The sequence below is a fragment of the Aristolochia californica genome, unplaced genomic scaffold (assembly GCF_029961685.1).
Source record: "Aristolochia californica isolate CCGP_79_NKW_82.1479 unplaced genomic scaffold, dmAriCali1.0.hap1 SCAF_10, whole genome shotgun sequence".
Lineage (NCBI taxonomy): Eukaryota > Viridiplantae > Streptophyta > Magnoliopsida > Piperales > Aristolochiaceae > Aristolochia > Aristolochia californica.
In genome coordinates this window covers 26,445,852-26,454,979 of record NW_027181771.1, presented here as the reverse complement: position 1 = coordinate 26,454,979, position 9,128 = coordinate 26,445,852, and the positions used below count along the sequence as shown (strand labels likewise).

Below are 9,128 nucleotides of genomic sequence, written 5' to 3'. Positions count from 1 at the left end.
GTAATTATTGTATTAATGTATAATAAACTGAATATCTAATTTAATTAATTAGTATATTAATTTATTTTAATTATACATTAAATTACTTATCGTGTTGTAATCATGTTTGTTTTACTTACTTTGGGTTTAAGTATTATATTTTAATTAAGTATACTATTATAAGTTACTCATTTTCTTTTTTTTATATTTTTCTCATTTTGGAGCACTAACACTGGAAACTGTTTTTCAGTGTATATTAACTCGTCCACACTAACACTAAGTTGAAATTGAATTTCATGTAGATAAATAAAATTAATTTGAAGCAAAAGATGAAGATGAACTTCAAATTTTAAGTTTGTTGACTAACCCCCCTTTATGTATTTAAATCGACCCACACCTTCTTCATCCACATCATTTCCATCCATGTCCTCTCCATCCATATTGGCACTAATAAGGCAAGAATGCAGTTGGCCAAGGGTTACAAAGTGTTATGAGAGAGCTTGATAGGAGTTTCCTATTGGACTTTAGAAATTCATAGAGGACAGCATCAAGGCCCTATAGTCCACCTTTTACTCATTGGGTCGGCCAAATCCTTTGGAACCATAGGGAGGTGAAGGTAGACAAGTTCGAAGCCTGCACCAACTATCAATTAGCTTCTGTGTATGTTTATATTGAGGTAAATGTTACAAATTACTTAATTAGATTTTTTTTTTCATTTTTTATTGGCTTACAATGTTAAGTTGATAATGTTTTATATTATCCCTTTTTTCAAGGAAAAGTTTGACATTGATATCCAAAGTGAAGCAGCGACACGAGCTAACATGTGTTCTATATGGAGTGTTGCATTTCAACAATACAAAACTAGCATTCACACTTGGTATAAGGAGCATGAAGGTCACTCCAATCACTATAGAGGAGTTTCCCTTGAGTAATTGTAGTAGTTGTGTGTGAATGTATTTAAGAGGGAGAGGTTTCAAAAAAATAGATTTCTAGAGGTTGTGTTTCAAAGTCTCAACTATTCTTTATTTTAATAATGGTTAATTCTAATTTGCAAAAATATTCTCGAGTAAATGTCGAAAACATTAGAAAAATAATTTTGAAATACTATAAAACGAAGCCTTTTATACGTATCAGAGAGGAGATAGTATGTATTTAACTTGGAGTATATTTTCTTCTAATTGTATTACTAATGTGCATTGACATGGGTACTTTTAAATATGTAGGGTGAAAGTTGCTCTGATATGGAGCAATTTCATATTACTCGTAAGTCCCAATACAAATGGACTGAGTGTTCTAAGAAGCAATATGTAAGTACAATTATAGCTTTAACTTTCTTATAAAATGTACATTTTTTGTTAAGCAAAAATAATTATAACTTTTTTATGTTATTTTTCATCGAAGGAGATGCAACGATTGGTACGACAAGCGTATGAGGCTGGTGAGCCAATTGATGAGTGTGCCATTGAGATGAGCACTCATGGACTTAGATCTGGGTACATTAAGACATTGGGTTTAGCTCAATTACATATACCCAAGATAGCCCGAACATCTTCGTCTTAGACGACTGCACATATAGAGGAGTTGTGGCAAACTAGAGAGTAGTTGAGAGATGTACTTTGTGAGACATTGGAGTTTGAAAGTTGTGCTGATGAACAGTTGAAGAATCCATGAGTTGAGTAAAAGGATAAGATGAAGGCCATGGAGGATAATAAGCAAGCAAGAGTCTAAGATGAGTTGCATCGATTCTTTCAGCAAAGGCAGTTTTAGAGTCATTCTCCTCTAGATCCTTCCTCACATTGTGTATAGTTTTTTTTATTCCTTTTTGTATAATTTTTTTCAAAACAAATTGGACTTTTTCCATATATTTTTTATATAGTTTCATAATTTAATTAATTACATTTTTATATTTTATCGATGTTTTTGTTTGTATAACTTTTTTTCTTTTTTATTATGTTTATATTAGATAGGGAAAGTATGAATTTAACTAAAAATAAAAATTATAATTTTCAAACTTTTCTACTTTAAAATTTTTGTTGGAAAAGCAGCTAAAAAATCTACAAAAAGACTACATTTCTAACAACGAGTTTACCAATTCATTAGAGTTCAATCTCTAATAGCGATTTATAAATTGATTGTAAGAGTAACATTTCTAGCAAGGAATTTGGAAATTTGTTGCTAGAGTTCAAACTCTATAGCAAAAAATTACCAATTAGCTGCTAGAAATTCTCTAGTAGTGAATTTCCAAATTTGCTGCTAGAGTTCAAATTTTCTAGCACCAAATTGCTAAATTCTCTGCTAGAGATTAAATTTTATAGCAAACAATTTTTAAATTCGTCGCTAGAGATTTAAATTCTATAGCAGTGAATTTGTAAAATTCGTTGGTGGATATTGTACCAGCAAAAATTCACTAGCAGAAGTTAGTTTTCTTGTAGTGCCATAAACTATCTCAAATAATGATATTTTATTTTGCCAGGTGTAAGACGGCATTAATCAACTTATCCTAATTGACAATCAATGTTATATTAAAAGTTACTGGAAAAAATCGCTGGTAAAGGCACCTGCGTGCTTAATTTTTTCAAATTAGATCCAGGTGCACCAAAGACGTAAAATAATGGTGGTCCAGGTTCAGCTACTGAAAATTCACCTACCTTTCTATTAGGGGTGTCATCGAGCCGAGCCGAGCCCGAACCTGCCTATGTTCGAGCCGAGCTTCGAGCCGAGCCTCATCTCGAGCCTAAAATTTTTATCAAGCTCAAGCCCACCGAGTTCGAGTTGAGCTTCGAGCCGAACTCCAGCCTCAACATACATTTAAAACTTTTAAAAAATTATATACCAAATAAAATATATATACATATAAAATTATGCATACATTTTACATAAAATTGGGCATAACCTATATATATAATACATGTATAAGATTGGGCATAACCTCTACTTAAAATTAAGCATAATCTATATATATAATACCTCTATAAAATTCGACATGACCTCTATTTAAAATTGGGCATAATCAACATACATAATACTTTATAAAATTGTTTATACATTCCGTAAACACTCCAATAAATTGTTTATACATTCCATAAAATAGTCTAAACACTCCATACACTACATAATATTATAAATAAATTCCATACAATAATCAAACACAACAAAATTAAATGAAATATCACTATCAATTTACAATCACCCAAATAAAAACTATAAATCCATTATAAATTTATAAACTATAGTTATTTCTATTTATGCTAGAAAATAATAGACGTCCTTGTTTAGGCAAAATCTCTACCTATGACAAAAACAAAAAAATAAAATTAGTTATTGTGAGATAAAAAAATACTCTTCCACTAGTAGTTACTTAATGTCGTTCAAAATATTAAAATTACCATGATGAGAAAAACATGAAAAATTATGTAGCTGGTAGCATTATCTCTGCACTCTTCTTCTCAGGCTGTAATCATAAAACAAAATTTTAATAAATAAAACTAAAAAATATCGTAATAAATAATTAATCAAAGAAATTCACCTTTTGATTTTTCTTTATACCGTGAAGAGTCTGAACCCATCCAGTGCTACAAATCAAAGTTTGAAATGTATTTGGTACCAAGGAAGAACGATACACGTCTATTACTCTACCACCAGCACTAAATAATGATTCGGAAGCTACTATGGATATGAGAATTATAATGGGGGTTAGTCAACAAACTTAAAATTTGAAGTTTATCTTCATCTCCTACTTCAAATTCATTTAATTCCTCTACATGAAATTCAATTTCAAACTTGGTGTTAGTGTGGACGAGTTCATATACATTAGAAAACAGTTTCCAGTGTTAGTGCCCCAAAATAAGAAAAATATAAAAAACAAGAAAATGAGTAACTTATAATAGTATACTTAATTAAAACATAATATTTAAACCCCAAATTAGGTAAAACAAACATGTTTACAACACAAATAAGTAATTTAATGTATAATTAAAATAAATTAATATATTAATTAGTTAAATTAGATATTATATTCTTTAATGATTGCAGTTTATTATACATTAATACAATAATTATGTGAGCCAATTAACTGTGTACATGATTAAAAATAAAAAATAAATAAATAAACTGGAAAATTTGATCAAATGCTAACTTTAACACCCTATATTTTTACGTATTATTGCATCGTCCAAAGGAAAAACAGGCTGAGAATAAGATTTGCAAGTTTGTTTGTTTTTTTTATAAAAACCACACGTGCGAAACTCGCATGTGTGAACTGCACGTGCGAGTTCGCACGCTGTGCAGGACGGAGCGTCAAGGGGGGGAAAATAATCTCCCCCCGTCAACTTAGGTCTTTGAACTTTAGGTATCCGGGGGTTCCTGTTCCAGCGAGAGCGGTGGCCGGCTGATTTGACGGCGGCAGTAGGCGGTGGTAGAGGGTGACGACGACGGGAGAGGGTGACGCTACGGGAGTCGACAGCGATGACGATGAGAGGCAGGGAAGGCGATGAGTGGGGGGCACAGGTGGCGAGAGGGAGAAGGGAGATGGAGACCGTGAGAGGGAATTTCGGAGGAAGAAGAGAGAAGGGAAGGAGGAGACGAAGAGAGCGAGGGCGAGAGAGAGACCGAAAAAAAATCGGGAGAGAAGAGAGCGAGGGAGGGAGAGAGACTGAAAAAAAGTTTTCGCGAGAGAGATTAACGAGTCGGCTCGCGAGCCGACGAGCCGAACCTGGCTCTGCTCGAGCTTGGCTCGTTAACCTAAACGAGCCCATTTCTGAGTTCGAGTTCGGCTCGAATCGAGCCGGAACCGAGCCGAACACAAGCCGCTCACGAGCCGGCTCGGTTCGAAGCAACCCCTACTTTCTATCACTAGCGTACCGTCAACTAAAATGAGAATATGGGGCCATAAGAAACAAAATAGATAAGAAGCAACTAAGATACCTTGATCTATCACTCGAGGCTGTAATAATAAGGGCAGATTTCCCTACCGCTCATTCGTTCCTGGTTTCTTCCACTTCTCTGGTGTCCGTGAAACTGTCCCTCTCGGGTACCTTGGAGGAGACGGCGAGGCAAAGCAGCCCCCCTAGATTCATGACGCATTATTAATATCCAAAGATATTCGGGCAGTGGAGCTTAAATGAAACAGATTAAATTTCTTTAACCATATTATAACAAAACGGCATCTTGGTGTTTCAACTCTCAGTCTCAAGTACTGATTCTCTCAGCAATGTTCCTGGAGATCCTCCTAATGATTAACCTCCTCCGAGACGTAGAACCCGTACGAAAAAATTTCGCCTACAATGGATTCAGTGACGCCAACTTGATTCTCGGCGTTTCCTCATCTACTGGTCAGCTTCGAGCTTCTCACTACATACTCGGATAGAGCATTAACATGAACGGCCAAGCTCGAGCACCTGATACCTCTTCCCTGCCCACGCTACCTCGAGTAACTCCCAAACCGAAACCAAGGATTTTGACAATTGGGTTACCCTTAATTACAGGATTTCTCACATTAGCTGCCGTCTCTGCTGCTATTATTTCTGTAAGAAGGAAGATCAAATATAGCGAAGTACTGGAAGACTGGGAACGGGAGTCCACAGGTTCAGGTACAAGGACTTGTTCAGGGCTTCCAAGAGATTCAGAGACAAGAAACTCTTAGGAGTAGGAGGCTTTGGTCGGGTTTATAGAGGCAAACTGCCCTCGTCCAAGATTGAAGTCCCCGTGAAGAAAGTTTCTCATGATTCAAAACAGTGTATGAAAGAATTCATTTCCGAGATCGTGAGCCTGGGCCCGATGCGTCACCGCAACTTGGTAGGACTCCCTGGGTATTGCCGGCGTAAAGGAGAGCTCCTCCTGGTCAACGAATATATTCCCAATGGGAGTTTAGAGAAATTCCTGTTCGATCACAAGTTAACATTGAATTGGAACCAGAGAGTGCGAATCGTTAAAGTTGTAGCTGCAGGACTCCTCTACCTGCATCAAGAATGGGAGCAGATCGTCCTGCACAGAAACGTGAAAGCCAGCAATGTTCTTCTTGACAGTGATTAGGTGATTTTGGTTTGGCAAGGTTATACCACCATGGAGCGGCTCCGAAAACTACTACGTTGTGGGAACAATCGGGTACCTGGCGCCTCAGCTCACCCGAACAAGCAAAGCTACCACGAGCACAGATTGTCACAAAAATGGAAGAATAAGAATATCTTCTAATAACTCTCTCAATATTCTTTTCTTTTTCTTCTTATCATTTTACATAGTTACACAAATATTTACAGATGTTGAGGATGAATAATCACCACATAAACTTTTGTTACTTGGCAAATTCATTGCCACACACATTGATTTCTTCTCTTGCTTCTTCTCCAAGCTTCTTGCCAGCACAACGAGCTTATCTTCAAGAAACCGACTGAAGTTGCCCGCTCATCTCTTAATTACGAAGCTTCATTTGGGCTTCGATAATGGATCAAGTTTATAATCCAACACTCCCCCTTAAACTTGAGCTTGTGACTCCTAGTAGGTTCTTTAATCTTGTGAAGTATTTGCTTCCTTTTGTGTTTTTCTTCATAGACTTGCAATGTTCCTTAGAGTTACTTGATCATCATTTCTTCCAAGCCTTTAGTTTCTTCAATTATCACAGCGATGTGCTCAAATTTGGGATCCAATGAATGAAGTATCTTCTTTATTATTCTCATGTCTTCTAGTTTTACACTATTTCTTTTCAATTGATTAGAGGCAACTGCTACTCTTGAAAAATAATCTGAAATGGATTCAAATACTTTCGTGTGAGATTCGAATTCACCTCTTAATGTTTGGAGACTACCTTCTTCACCTTCTCAACTCCTTTGTAAGAGGTTTGAAACTTCTCCCATGCTTCTTTGGCGAAGGTTGTACCCGAAATTTTTTCAAAACCATCATCATCTAATGATTGATAAATGAGGTAGAGAGTTTTCTTGTCTCTCTTTATTGAATCCTTTAAAGTTGTCGTTTGCTCTTGTGTAAGAGCATCTTCTCTTTCTTGCTCGCTAAAGCCTTTTTCCATGATATCTCAGACACCATGTACTCCAAGAAGGACCTTCATCTTGATACTCCAGTTGTCGTAATTATGGTTGTTAAGTGTCAGAATTTGGAAGGATGCCACACTATTTGCCATATTTCTAAATAAAGAAAACTTTAGAATTTTTTTTCAAAGTTTATACCTTATCAAATCGAAGCTCTCGACGAGACAAATCCAACGCCGCCAAAATCTTCCCCATTGGACGTCAGACGAGCCATCAGAAACGTTGTTGAATCAACACACTAAGTTGAGCCAAACTGGCCGAGTTTGAACCGAGTTGAGGGAAAACTAGATGAGTTTGATGGTGGGGAAACCGGTCGTTTTAATGAATCTGGAAAGGATTAGTGAACCGGGTCAGATTCGGAAATCGAAAATGATTCGGGAACCAAGTCTAAGAGATCATCTTCTCTCTTTCTCTATTGAAAAACCAAAGAACGTTTTCTTCTCTGTTTCTGAAATTCTTCTCATAGACAGGAAGAAGAAGAGCAGCAAAGGTTTCTAGTTCTGGAATTCCAAAAACATAAGTTGCTTCCGAAAAATCCTCCACCGACTCCGTAGAAGACAACAAAAGCGTCGTTCAACGGAAGCTCTAATACCAATGGAAAACGACAATCACTCTTTTGCTCTATCTCATTCTCTATCGTCTTTGCTTCATTCTGGAATTTCGTACACAGAAATGGAAGAAGAAGAATGTCTTCTTATAACTCTCTCAGTATTCTTTTTTTTTTTTCTTCTTATCGTTTTACATAGTTACACAGGTATTTATAGATATAGAGGGTGAATAATCCCCACATAAACTTCTATTACTTGGCAAATTCATTGCCACACACGTTGCTTCTTCTCCAAGTTTCTTTCCAGCACAACGAGCTTATCTTCAAGAAACCGACTTAAGCTGCCAACTCATCTCTTAATTACGAAGCTTCATTTTGGCTTCGATCATGGATCAAGTTTATAATCCAACACAAATGTCTTCACTCTTGGCATTTTCATGCTTGAAGACGCCACTAGAAGGAGGCACATCATGTTCAGGGGAGGAGTTGGTTTTGAGGGACTGGGTTTTCAACTATTGGAAGAGAGGATCAATTCTGGAAGCAAGCGATCCCAAATTGAGGGGAGACTATGTCATGGATGAAATGGAGCTGGTGCTCAAACTTGGCCTGCTTTGCTCCTACGCGATGGCAGGGTATCGCACTCGGGTGAGACAAATAATTCAGGTTTTGGAAGGGTGAGCCCCTATATCCGAGTAAGTGGATTCGACCGGTTTAGAGAGCAGTGAAGTTTACGTAGATAATGTGGCCAATGATTTTTTTAATGCCTCTAGTGTTGTAATCTAGTTTTCTTTTCTGTGTTTATATGTTGAATATTTAAGATTTGGACTCAGTACGATAAAACTCATCCCTAAGTTGCGGGGTTTCAAAATCAAGGAGTTTTAGATCCTTTGTCAGGGATCCGAATTCTCCCTTTTCTTGACTTATAACAATACACAGTCAATTTGTGAAATATATGAAGGGTGTTAATCTTCTTGTCAGTGGTTAAACATACGCAAAGCCTTTACTTTGGTTAGGGTCATGAATTACATTTTGATATGAGAAGAAGTTACTTTCAAAAGTCTATGATGCTTCCACCAGTCTTTTCTTCCCGAAATATCTCTAGCTCAAAGAAGAATAGTATTCATCATACCTTTGAAGGTGGTGGTTCAAGATGATCTATTTATTTTAGTTGTTGAGATATCCTTGTAAGTATACAAAGTTAGGTAACTTGTCCTAGTTTTTTTCTCTTTCCCAGGGTAGCTGCTTTTTTTCCTCGAGATGAATTTGAGGTCTTAATGCTGAGAAAGCAACATTTCAGAGTCATAATAATTACTAAAGATCATAATGAGTTCTTGGTTACACGATTTTCAGAAATGAATATGGTAGCCACCTTCCAAGGCCTTATGACAGGGTTTATATACCCTTTTTTTAGGATTCTTTTTAGTACTTATATTTGGTAACATCTTAGGTGACAGTAACACTTTGATGCAACATAATAACATTTATAAACACTTATCAATTGGAGGCATTGAGGGAACATAAATTGCTCCTCAAACCATCCAAATGCACATTTTGACAACAAGAGG

The 9,128-nt window shown here is 36.4% G+C and overlaps 1 pseudogene; it reads left to right on the top strand.

The window, feature by feature from the left end:
• Nucleotides 1–5,188: 5,188 nt before the first annotated feature.
• On the top strand, nt 5,189–8,241 carry LOC137943008 (L-type lectin-domain containing receptor kinase SIT2-like; annotated as a pseudogene).
• The last annotated feature ends 887 nt before the right edge of the window (nt 8,242–9,128 follow it).